The 12,151-nt window shown below is 48.5% G+C and overlaps 1 protein-coding gene across 1 annotated transcript in view; it reads left to right on the top strand.

Annotated features, from left to right (window-relative positions):
- RBFOX3 (RNA binding fox-1 homolog 3) overlaps positions 1 to 12,151 on the top strand; it is a 499,416-nt gene that overhangs the window by 25,715 nt on the left and 461,550 nt on the right. The window lies entirely within an intron of this gene.

Here is a 12,151-nt window from a genome sequence, read left to right as displayed (position 1 = left end):
TCAGTCCCCCTGGACAGAAAAGTCAGGGGACACAATGTCTCACAGAATCGACCCAGAGCAGCAAGCACTGGGATTTCACTCCTCAGCAGTTTCTTGCCCCAACTAATATGTGCACAATGACTCCATTCAGAAGAAGGATCTGGAACAATTGCTTTGGAGTTTGATTCTTTATCTACTTCCACAAAATGCCAAGCAGAGACTGTCCGGCTTACAAAGCCAGACTCCAGGGATAATGGCTATGTAGCAGAGGATTTAACCTTGTCCCAAAAGAGGTCTGTCCTTTGCCCTTGGACAAAGGGGATCTCTAAGGGGATCTCTAAGCCCTTGGAATGTTCTGGTCTTGGTTTGCCTGGCAGCTGTGGGCCACACCAACAAAGTGATTTAAGATGGGGCTCTGGGCCCCAGCAACATGTGACATGGGTGGGTCACATGGGTGGGATTGGGTCACATGGTATAAGCTTGACTTCTAGAGGGGCTGGGCTGAGGTCAGCCACGTGGGCATCAAAGTGCCTCCATGGTGGACCCCAGCAAAGACTGGATACCAAGGCTTGGGAACTTCCCTGGTTGGCAATGTCACCACACATTGATGCTGGGACAGCAGCACTGTCCTGACTCCAGGGAGAGAGGACAATGGAAGCCCCACATTTCGTATCTTCCTGGACTCCCGGGTTGACTTTAATCTGTATCTTTTCACTCTAATAAATCATAACAGTGAGTGTAACAGCTTTCTTGAGCCCTGAGTCCTTCTAGCAGATTATCAAACCTAAGGGTGGTCTTGAGGACCCCCAACTTGCACTTGGTGTCAGAAGTGAGGGTGGTTTTGTGGCCTACTCCCTGACTTCACACCAGCATTACGAGGGCTCCCTACAGACTCTGCACCTCCTCACTGCTCCTGGACGTTTATAGCTCTCCAACTGATCTCCCCATTTTTCTCACCCTAGGCCATTCTAGTGTTGCAGCCAGCATGGGCTTTTAAAACTGTCAGTCCTCCCACATCTTTCCCTGCTGAAGCCATCCACTGGGCTGCATCTGCATGGACCCTAAAACCTTGGGCATGAGCTAAAACCCTGGCATAGTCTGGCTTTTGCTGACCCGCTCCAACCTCATCCCCTTGCCTGCCACATTCTAGCCCCACCCCCCATCCCTGCCCCCTTTGATGTGTAGAGCATACCTGAGCTCTTATCTGCATTGGAGCTATCTCCCATGCTAATCTCTTTGGCTCTTTCTCCAACTCTGAGTCTCGTCCAGTGTCAACCTTCTTTGGAAGGCTCAGAGGGGCTCAGGGCATCTTCCCGCTCATTTGCCAACTCAGAATCTACTCATAGCCTTCCCAGCACCCCTCTCAGTGTGGAATCATACACTTATATTGTTCCCTTTCCTGTTTATTTCTACTCTTTCCATACTGGACATCCTCCAAAGGCAGAGACTTTGCGTGTTTTATTTGCAGTTGTAGATCTCGTACGTAGATCTTGAGCCTAGCATCCCTACTTGTTGGAGCAATGAGTGACATTCCCCCATAGCTACCACATGGCTAATTTTCCCCAGCACTGGTGGTACCCCAGCCCCCTTGGTCAAACTCCCTCAGTATCTGATCCCAAGCAGCATGCTCCCGTGGGTCCTGGTAGGTCTCCTGGCTCCTGGGGTGGTGGGGCTGGTATTGTCCCTTTCCTTCCACTTTCCCGGCTGGGTTATGCTGTGACTTAACCTAGTTATAGGCCTGGTGGACAGGAAGGTAGGCAGGGGCAGACCCTGAGTTCAGCACATGTTGTCTTATGGGGGAGAGCGCTCCATATTGTCTTCAAGCAGAAGGAAGGGTATGCTTTTCTATGCATCCATCCTTGATTTCTGTGTTCCGCAGGGTTTCTATTGCCTCTTTGTTGTGCTCTGGAGTTCCATCACTGCTATTTTCATTGGAATATAGTTGTTAATTCATTGTTTTTCGGGGGAAGATGAGCCTTGAGACCTCCTGGTTCTTCATCTTGCTGCCATCACTTGAGAGTTTTTCCCCAGTGGCTCAGCACGTGATGTATTTGGTTAATATTCTGGGTACACTTGGAAAGAATGAGTATCTGCAGTTGTTGGATTTAGTGTTCTATAAATGTCAATTAGGTCAAGGTGGTTAATGTTCAGATCTTCTGTCTCAATGATTTTGGTTGACTTGTTCTATCAACAGTTGAGGGAAGGGTATGAGAATCTCCACCTGTAATTGTGGATCTCTCTCTTTAATTCTTTCAATTTTTGCCTTATGTATTTGAAATTCTACTTCGCCTTTCAGGCTTGTAAATTTTATACTTTCCTAATAAATTAACTCCTTTTTTTATTATGAAGTATCACCCTTTAACTCTGTTAATACCCTTTGTCTTCAAGTCTAGTTACTCTGTTATTAATATAACTCCTCTAGCCTTCTTATGCTTATTATTTGCCTTGTATTAGTTTAAATTTCTACTTTCAGTCTATCTCTGTTGCTGACAACCTCTGCCTTTTCATTGGAGTGTGTAGTATGTTTACGTTTAATGTAGTTAGTGATATGGCCAGAATTAAGTCTGTCATTTACTATTTGTTTTCTGTTTGTTCTCCTGCTTCCTGTTCATTTGTACCTCCTTTTCTGCCTTCATTGTGGTTAATTTTATGCTCCACTTTAATTTATATATTGCCTTTGTAGCCTTATCCACTGTACTTTATAGTGGTTGCTCTAGGGAGGACTATAATTTTTTTTTAAAGTCACGAGACTGAATGGGAGAAATGACATCTTTCCTACATGGAGGCGAGACGTCCCAGAATTGAGACCTTGAGCACATCAATGTGTAGAGTTTGGGGAGATGAGGGGAAGCTAGCCAGGGTGACTGGGAAGGCCTTGATTAAGGTGGGAAGGCCTCTAAGAGAGAAAGTGGTGTCCCTGAGGCCAAGCAAAAAGAGGCTTTCTAGGGAAGTGAGTTAATGACTGTGTCCACATTGACAAAGGAGGGGTGAGATGGGGGCTGAGGATTGACCACTGTGTTTGGCCATGTTGGTGGGGGTCGGGGGGGTCATTGGTGATCTTGGCAGAAGTTTTTCCTACTGAAGAGTGAGAAGAAACTTGTTTAGAGTTACTTCAGGAGAGAACGAGAAGGGATGAAGTGGGAACAGCACGTAAAGACAACTTTTAAGAAATATTTCTTCAAAGGGGAGCAGAGAAGCAGTGCAGTATCTGGAGGGAGATTTGAGTCAAGGGAGGGTTCTACTGTTGTTGTTAGGAGATACTAGAGTATATTTATACTAATGGGAATGACTCAGGATGTGGTAAAAAACATATAATCTAAAATACAAACCACATTTATGCATAGACACGTACTTATTAACAGTAGTTATATTTTGATTGTGGGATCATGAATAATTTTTATATTTGTCTCTATTTGAAAATCTGTACTTTATACTTTTTTCCTTACAATAAGCTCATGTAACATTAAAAATAGAAAAGTGAAGCGGCAGAGATAATTAAATTCACCAAGAAAACCAGAGCATGACTTTCTCATCTCCCTTAAAGCCTTTTTTTTTCTATGAACAAAGTATGTTTGCTCATGGCAAAAAGATAAAAACAATATAGAAAAGTTAAGAAGTAGAAACTAAAATCTCCCTGATTGACCCTCTCTGTTAACACCTCATTTCCACAGCTTAGCAGTAAAGTTGATGTTGCATATTTCCAGAAAATTTCATATATATATATATATATATATATATATATATATATGAAAATCCCTATTTTTCTCCTACATAAACAGGATTTTATGTATATTGTTCTGGAACTTGCTTTTTTGGTTACAATTTTCTTTGGAAACAGTGACTCATCAGCACTTACAGCTCTCCCTTGTTTAAAAAGAATGATTGTGGAATATGCCATCATGTGGGCGTTCCATAATTTATTTCCTAGTGGGTGGACCCTTTCCCTCTCAGTGTATTTCCTGCTACTATAATAATATTAACTTAATTTATTGTAAGTAAGTGTTGGCTTACTTGTGAGGGTAAGTCCGTGGGATAGATTCCTGGAAGTGGAATTGTTAAATCAAAGGCATGTGCATTTAAAAATTAATAAATATCACCAAATAGTCCTTCCAAAAGATTTTACCAGTTTAATCCTATCTACTGTGTATCGTCCAGTACTGGGTATTGTTAAATACTTTTACCAGTTTGACACTTACCTTGCTATTAGTTGAATTTCTTTAATTATGAGTGAAATTGAACATCTTTTCCTATGTTTAATGGCTGTTTACATTTTTCTGTGGACTGGTTGTTTCACTACTGGTTGTTTGTCCTTCACTTATTAATTTGCCAGAACTTTTATTTATGAAGGTGATCAATCTTTTGTTATACATGATATAAATCTCTCCTCACCATATAATTTTTCTTTTTACTTTGTTTATAGCATTTCTTTTTCTGATACAGAAGTTGTTTATCTTTTTGTCAAAACCCTTTTCCTTTTTTGGCTTCTGTGTTTTATGTAATATTAAATATTGTCCACTCAGAATTTTAAAATACTTCATCGTGTTATTGTCTAGTGAAAGTGACTTTCTCTCAGTCTCCCTAGCTTCAAGCTCTGCATCCAGGGGAATAGTTTGGGAAGGGGAAGGGAGGGGTTGTGGCCTCATGTGGCCTCACGTGGCCTCACGTGACCAGGGAAGCTCCTTTCAGGCCCCAGGCTTCCAGGACTCCTTCACAGCCACTCTTTCCAGCCTCTCAAAGGGGTCAGAACGTTCAGGTTGCCATGTGGTACCTTCAAGAAATGGCCCACGTGCCAGGGCCTGTGTGCAGGCTGAGTCTCGGGGATGCCAGGAAGCCTCCCCTGAACTCTACAACCATTGACCGTAACCCTCTGAGCTCTGGGCCTGTCTCATCCATGTTTCACAGTTTATTCCTGAATTACAGAAGCAGACAATTTTAGAGCTGGGAGAAACCCTAGAGATCATCTATGTCAGAGTCAATTTTATAGTCAGAGAAACAAGTAAAGTCAAGGATGTGTGGACAGTAAGTGATAGGCTGGGAGGCCTAGATGCCAGGTCTCTTTGGACCCAGCACTGGCCCCTCACAGCTCACGTCCTCTCTGAGTCAGTTTCCTTGAAGGCTCCCCAAGGATGCTCCTGGGCCTCCTGCAGCTTATCATCCATGCTCATTAGACAGAGCTGAATGGCAGTGGGTGCTTTTGAACCCCTAGGGGTGGGTCATTGTCTTTGCAGGATGGGCACTGTGTCCACAGCTCAGTGTACCCAGAAGGTCCACTTTGGATGTGATTTGAGCCTATTTCGGGGAACAGCAGGGGCAGAAGGCCTCCAGGTCCCCTGGAATGGATCACGAGAGATACAAGGTGGGAGTAGGATTCACTCTGCTACGGGCTCTTGAGGACCTGCAGGGAGGGGAGGGGCAGCACTCCCAGCCACTCGCCAGTGGCTGTGATGGCAGGTGGGCAGGGGCTGACTCATGGTCAAGTGCAGGGGATCTGCAGTTCTTCACTGAAAATGGAGCTTGAGGGTAGTGTTCGGAAAGCATAGGAGAGGCATTTGTTCTGGACTCTGGGGCTCCAGCGGCCCCTCCTCCCTGATGGATGCCCGAAGCCAGGTGAGCCAGATAAGCTTAGTGTCAAAGAGGCTGAGCAACCAAAGACTATGGGAGACAGGTTAAGAGCAGCAGGAAGATGGGAGTGGTCTGTGGGTTATTTTATGGAGGTTTAGGTACTTAAACAGGGATTACAGACTGGCATGGGGATCTGTTTGAACAGGAAACTAAGTAGGAGAGACAATTAAAAAAACAAAATTACAGACTTATTTCGGAGCTCTGTTCTTCCAAGTGTTGTATGTCAGGGGACACTGGCTCTGGGGAACTCCCAGTCGGTCAGAAGGGTAAGAAAGATGGAAGAAGGAACCTCTCAATGTAAAATCCTACTGACCCTCCTGGCGCTTGGTTTATTTTAATTACAGTTATAAAGCATGTCCAATCTCCAGTCCTTGAAGTGTGAAGCAGACAGAATCACTTATATGTATATATATATTTTTTGTGTGTGTGATACGTGGGCCTCTCACTGTTGTGGCCTCTCCCGTTGGTGAGCACAGGCTCTGGACGCGCAGGCTCAGTGGCCATGGCTCACGGGCCCAGCCGCTCCGCGGCATGTGGGATCTTCCCAGAGCGGGGCACGAACCCGTGTCCCCTGCATCGGCAGGCGGACTCTCAACCACTGTGCCACCAGGGAAGCCCAGAATCACTTATAATAAAAAGAAATCCCTCTGAAGGCTGGTGCTGGCATTTGCCAGGTCTGGAGTTTGACCAGGTGCCTCCTCCGAGCTCTGTGTGGTAGGGTATCAGCCTCTGTGCCTCTCGGCTGGTGGCCTCGGTGCTGTGCAGCCATGGGCTGCCCACTGGGCACCTAGGACCCCTGGGCTGGAGCTGCTGTGGCCTCTGCCTGCCCCTGATCCATGCAGTCTGTGTGTCCCCTCCCTCCACATGTGCAGTGCACCCCCCTCTCAGGGTGGCCATGGTGCAGGATGGGCCCCACTGACGTGAGATCTGCATCCTTCACTGTGGCTTCTCTGTATAGAGATGGGGGAAGGTGCTCTCTATGTCCTGGGGGGCTGCTCAGCTGAGAGGCTCTAAGCCCCCATGTTCAGCAGCCATGGACTCTGTCCTCCACGTCCAGTGTATGCAGGACACATATTCAACAGGGAGATTAGGTCAATGGAAAGGGAGGACCAGGTGTGTGCGTGTGTGTGTGTGTGTAACGTTTTGTCTCCAAGGCCAGCTGTACTTCATTAGTGGGCGCCAATGAACCATCTTTCAGATTAAGCTGGGTGAGTTGAGTTTCCATCACTTGCTCCCCCAATATTTTGACTCTCTGCTTCATGTCTGAGGGCCGGGTGGGAATTCCTCATCTCCATGGCTAGCCCAAGCTCTCATCTGGGGTTTCTGCACCCCACCCCCTGCCTCAGTGAGTTGAGCTCACCCACCTCTCCCCTGCCCTCTACCCTTTGCAGGGCTTCGAGGAGCCTGCAGGGCTTGCCTTGGGGTTGGCTGAGCTTGTCCCCTGGCCTAGCAATTGCCCCCGTGGGTGCAGCACAGCCAGAGTGATGTGACCCTGAGCTTGTCTGCTTGGCAGTAACTGAGGGTGACTCCCAGCCTGGGCCCCCACAGCCCCTGCCAGCCTCCAAGGTGGGGCCCCCAGTGGCCAGGTCTCAGCTGCTGCTCAGGGTCTGGAGACCACGTCCTGGCACCTGGATGAGCTTGTGGGGTGCGACTCCTCCAGAAACAGCTCTCAGAGGAACTTGTGGCTGGTCCCTGGGTGGCATGATGGTGACGAGGCTGAGCGGCTCCCGAAAGGTCCAAACTTGTGTATCTTAGGGATGTGGTAAAAGTGTTTGTTTTTCTTCCCACTTCCGCCAAGAGACACGGGTATTTAGATCGTGCATTCCAAGGAATACAAGACCTTCCTCTCACTCAGTTGGCTACCTTGGCCAACAAGAGTCCTGAGTTACAGAAAGGTGGGGTGAATGCAGGCAGATGTCAGGGACCTACAGACGTGGGGCTTCAGAGACCATGAATATGACTTTCAGCTCGCTGTAGCAGTGCCTGGGGTTCCTGTGGAGGGCTGTTACGAGGACCTTGCCCTCTGGCCATGCCCAGTTTCTCTCCCTCTCCTCTGGCTTCCAGGGACATCACAGCCTCCAGCCACCTCCATCCCCTCCTCCTAGCTTGTGTGGATCCCATCAAATGTAAGCTCGATGGCAGAGAACCCATCCACGACAAATCAAGGCCGTCCATGCTTTCAAATATTAAATCTGTTCAGAATATTAAGTAATTTCCTCTTCAATGATCCCAGGAAATTTAATTAGCACTTGTTCTCCCAATAGAGTTGTCTCTTCATTTCAGAGATGTTGCAGTCACAAGGAAGGAGGCTCAGATCCCTGCAGTGTGCGTGGCTGGATAGTCTCCCCCGATAGTCCCCTCAGCTGCAGGTGCCCCAGTTCATCAGCTGCCGGGTCCCTGTGGCTGAGTGGGGTGTGGCCAGGAGACACAGAGCACCATTCTCTGCGAGTTGTCCATTCTCTAGGAAGGGTGGACATCAAGCCCTTACTTTGGGGTCCAAGTGGAGTCTGGGTTCCTATAGCCCTTATTGGCTGTGAGGTTACAAAAAGATTGTGGCCCCCATCTTGGGACTTTCTCTCTGGCTCTCTTCGATCAGGCGCTCTGGGGGAAGCCAGCTGCTGAGTCCTAGGCCAGCTTTCTGTGTCTGGGTTATTGAGACTCATTTTCCTTATCTGTAATTCGGGGGCAATAACACTGACCTCAAGGCATTATTTCAAAGGTTAAATGAGAAATTGCATGTTAGGTGTGTAACCCACAGTAGGAATTCAATAAAAATTAATTTTCTTTTATTGCTCTCATGAATCATGAGCTTCAAAAATATTTATTTTGTAATGATGAAACTTCCAGAACTTCAGCTCAAAATAATAAACCCGTGAGGGGCCTTCTCCTGAAAGGAGCCAGAGAGAGGGTTAGAACGTGTTGCCAAGATGGTCCATGAGCTCCAAGGACACATGTGGAGCTCCTGATGGCATGATACCAGCAAATCAACTCAAAACTTAATCTGAGGGCTTCCCTGGTGGCGCAGTGGTTGAGAGTCCGCCTGCTGATGCAGGGGACACGGGTTCATGCCCCGGTCCAGGAAGATCCCACATTCCACGGAGCGGCTGGGCCTGTGAGCCATGGCCACTGAGCCTGCGCGTCCAGAGCCTGTGCTCTGCAACGGGAGAGGCCACAACAGTGAGAGGTCCGTGTACCACAAAAACAAAAACAAAAACAAAAAAAACACTTAATCTGAAAAGGGAGGTCAAGAGGTTGACTACTGCACTCCCTCAGCTTCTTGGTCAAAGGCATGGGAACCTTTCACCCCTGCAGGTGGGGCCCTGTGTTTATCAGGAACTGTCCAGATTCTTCCTCCCCCTGCGAGCTGGTGTGCTGGCAGATAAACTACCTCTGTAACATTTCTAATTGTATTAAACGACACTCCTTATATTTTGCCTGGTTACAAATGCAGTTGAGATCCAACGTAGAAAACTTAGAATATACAATAAAATTTCAAAAAGAAAAATTACCCATTGTTCACCTGTACAGAGGGAATCACTGCCGGCCAAGAGACTGTGTCCCTCCATCCTGTTTCAGGGCCTGGGGAGTATAAATGGCATTGTATTGCACACTCTGTTTTATAAACCTTCCCATTTGAAGGCTATGAACACTTTGCAGTGGTATTGAATATTCTTCTATGGTAGGGTTTTTTTTTTTTTTTTTTTTTTTTGCGGTACGCGGGCCTCTCACTGCTGTGGCCTCTCCCGCCGCAGAGCACAGGCTCCGGACGCGCAGGCCCAGCGGCCATGGCTCACGGGCCCAGCGGCTCCGCGGCATGCGGGATCCTCCCGGACCGGGGCACGAACCCGCGTCCCCCGCATCGGCAGACGGACCCTCAACCACTGCACCACCAGGGAAGCCCTATGGTAGGGTTTTTAATGAGTGCCCAAATTATTTACCAAGCACCCAGGAGTTGCACATTCAGTTTGTTTTCAGTCTCTTGATGTCATAAGCAATGCTGCAAATATTCTAGTACATAAGTCTTTCGAGATAAATCTGCGTTTGTTCCTGAGTTTCTCCTTAGGGTGAATTCCTACAAGTGGAATTGCTGAGTTAAAGGTTAAACACATTTTGGAAGCTTTTGATCCAAGTGCCACTCGGCCCTCCAGACAGATGCCAGCTTCGACCCCACCATCTAGTGCGGGAGAGGGTCACTTCCCAGCGGAAGCTCTGGCTGCAATCAGCAGTTTCAAAATCTGGCGGGTGGAAAAGTGGAAGTGTGTTTTTGTTTTGATTTATATTGCTTTGATGGCTGGTGAGATGAGACACTTTCTGTACTTTGGGGCCCTTTTGAAGTCTTCTTTGTGAGTTGCCTCTTTAAGCCCCTGCCTGTTGTGGTCTCATCCAGCATATGTGTCCCCATCTTTGGTGTTTAAAGATGGTGTTGGAGGTGAAGACGGCCATGTTAGCATGTGGGAGTATGGATAAAAATATTGATAGAGGGCGGTGAGGCTGCTCTGTGGGTGGAGTATTTCTTCATGTTTTTCTCAAAGCACTTGCCATGTGGCCTTGTCATTTAGCTGTTTACCCATCTGCTTCCCCAACTCAGCACCCAGAGCCTGGACGGCAGGATTGGATCCTTTTCATGCTTGTGAGCCGCCGACTGACCTAGAGCTGGGCACGTAGAAGGTGCTCAAAGAATATTTTTTGGGTAAATGAATGCATGAGGAATTACTGTCTTTGGGCAAATGGCAAAGTTGTTCACGAAGGCAGCTTAAGACTGCCTGTCAGGGCTTCCTTGGTGGCGCAGTGGTTGAGCGTCTGCCTGCCGATGCAGGGGACACGGGTTCGTGCCCCGGTCCGGGAAGGTCCCACATGCCTCAGAGCGACTGGGCCCGTGAGCCATGGCCGCTGAGCCTGCGCGTCCGGAGCCTGTGCTCCGCAACGGGAGAGGCCACAACAGTGAGAGGCCCGCGTACCGCAAAAAAAAAAAAAAAAAGACTGCCTGTCCCTTCATGTGACAATTTTGGAACATCCCTGAGTGTTAAGTGGGCAGGCCAAGAAGATGAGGACGGTGTGACAGTCCTATTCAAAAAGCACCAGTGCTTTGGAGCAAGAATAGTAGAAGCAATTTGCATTTTATTCATTTAACATCAAAAAGCACAGGGCTGGGGGAGTAGGGAGTGGCTGCTTGGTGGGTACAGGGTCTCCTTTTGGGATGATGGAAACGTTTTGGAACTAGATAGTGGTGATGGTTGTACAATATTGTGAATGTGCTAAACGGCACTGAATTGCGCACTTTAAAATGGTTAATTTTATGTTATGTGAATTTCATCTCAATTAAAAAAAAAAAGCACAAGGTCCTCCTGGCTGGCCCCTGCTCCTGGCCACTTCAGCCTGATATGTGGTGTGTCATGACTGCCAAGGACTCTGCTGACTTGCATGGAGCAGGAAATTGCAGTGGTGTACCGGGCCCCTGGTTTGCTTTGTTAGCCTTGAAGATTAGAAAGGGTCTCACTGTCCTGGGAGTTTGCAGGGGGTGGGGGGGAGATGAGCTGGGTTTGCACAAAGCTGAGCAGAGGGCACATCTGCGTCAGTGTGGGGTCCAAAGTGCTTGGCCAAGGTTGGTTGACTATCCCTAGGCCTGTCCTTGTGGTGGGGGGCAGAGGAGGACCCTCCGGGTGGGCAGGGGCCACAGCCTGGCCAAGGAAAGGTCAGCACTTCATTTGGAGTTGGGCTTCCCAAGCCAGGGCAGGGGGAGGCAAGTCTGTAGGAGCTTCTAAATGCTCAAGTGACCCTTCTTCTGGGGACTGGGCACTGTGAGGACCATGGAACAGGGGAACTAGCCTGAGAACAAGCCTCCTTCTATTGGTCTGCCAGCTGTGGGGATGATGGAGGCTGACCTGGAGGGGAGGGAGGTTGAGGGATGGAGGGGTCATCGTTTGACCTTGAAATTTTGCAGCTTGAGAGCCATACCCTCCCTCCCCCAACACCGCTGCCCCTTGCCAGGTGGGACTTGGCCATGGAGCTCCCGGAAGCAGGGAGGAGAGAGGAGGGAAGGAGGCAGAGGAGCTATTTTGGAAAAGGATGAGCTTCCCGGAGGAGGAGGTAGAAGGAGGAAGATCTGGAACAACAGGCAGCTCACCTGTCCTCCTGCCCCCATGTCTCCTTCGGGCACTGGCACTGCTGGGCTGGTTTGGGGCAGCCAGGCTGCTTCAGACAGAACTGTAGGCTCCCACTCCTGGAGATGGACTGAGGGTCATGAGGTCCATCCCTGACCATTAGCACAGGAGAAAACCAAGCCCTAAAGATGCCAATGGTAGGTCCCCATCATCCAGGCAGCCAGGCTGGGCCAGGCACCCAGGCCCTCTGTCCTCCCACCTTGGATTGTCCTCCTCAACAGGGGAGGCTACTTTCCTGTTTCTCAGGAACTGGCCAAGTGGGTCAGGGGCCCTGTGGCTGTGGAGCCACGCTTGGTGAACAGTCTCCAGGAGTTAGTGTCTCATTTTCAATGTTCATTTTTATCTTGGTGGAAATCTGTCCTGGACATCCCAGGGGGCTGGCTGCTTTG

The sequence above is a fragment of the Delphinus delphis genome, chromosome 19 (assembly GCF_949987515.2).
Source record: "Delphinus delphis chromosome 19, mDelDel1.2, whole genome shotgun sequence".
In the NCBI taxonomy this organism is placed as follows: domain Eukaryota; kingdom Metazoa; phylum Chordata; class Mammalia; order Artiodactyla; family Delphinidae; genus Delphinus; species Delphinus delphis.
Note: the sequence above shows the minus strand (reverse complement) of the source record. Positions and strands in the feature narration are given on the sequence as shown.